This window comes from Maniola hyperantus, chromosome 1 (genome assembly GCF_902806685.2).
Source record: "Maniola hyperantus chromosome 1, iAphHyp1.2, whole genome shotgun sequence".
Taxonomy (NCBI): Eukaryota; Metazoa; Arthropoda; class Insecta; order Lepidoptera; family Nymphalidae; genus Maniola; species Maniola hyperantus.
Window position 1 is genome coordinate 17,063,933 of NC_048536.1, and position 279 is coordinate 17,064,211.

At 33.7% G+C, this 279-nt stretch overlaps 1 non-coding gene across 1 annotated transcript; it reads right to left on the reverse strand.

The window, feature by feature from the left end:
- Nucleotides 1-200: 200 nt before the first annotated feature.
- TRNAR-ACG (transfer RNA arginine (anticodon ACG)) lies at nt 201-273 on the reverse strand. Its single transcript has one exon. It is a non-coding gene; the product is annotated as a tRNA-Arg (tRNA).
- Between the last annotated feature and the right edge of the window lie 6 nt (nt 274-279).

The window sequence follows — 279 nt, forward strand, 5'->3', positions numbered from 1 at the left end:
TACCTAAATAACTAAATAAGATGCATGAAGATCTCAACGTCAAAGTAATATGGTGGAAGTTTATTACTATTCTTACTTTGAACGCATTGATTTGTAATGCATTTTGATGCCCAAAAAAATTGTTACTTTTATCAAAATTACTAAACAGAAAATAATAAAATTTATTAAAAAATATATATATCTTTCTCGAAAAGATTCTCCGACCCTGCCAGGATTCGAACCTGGAATCTTCTGATCCGTAGTCAGACGCGTTATCCGTTGCGCCACAGGGCCGTCTGT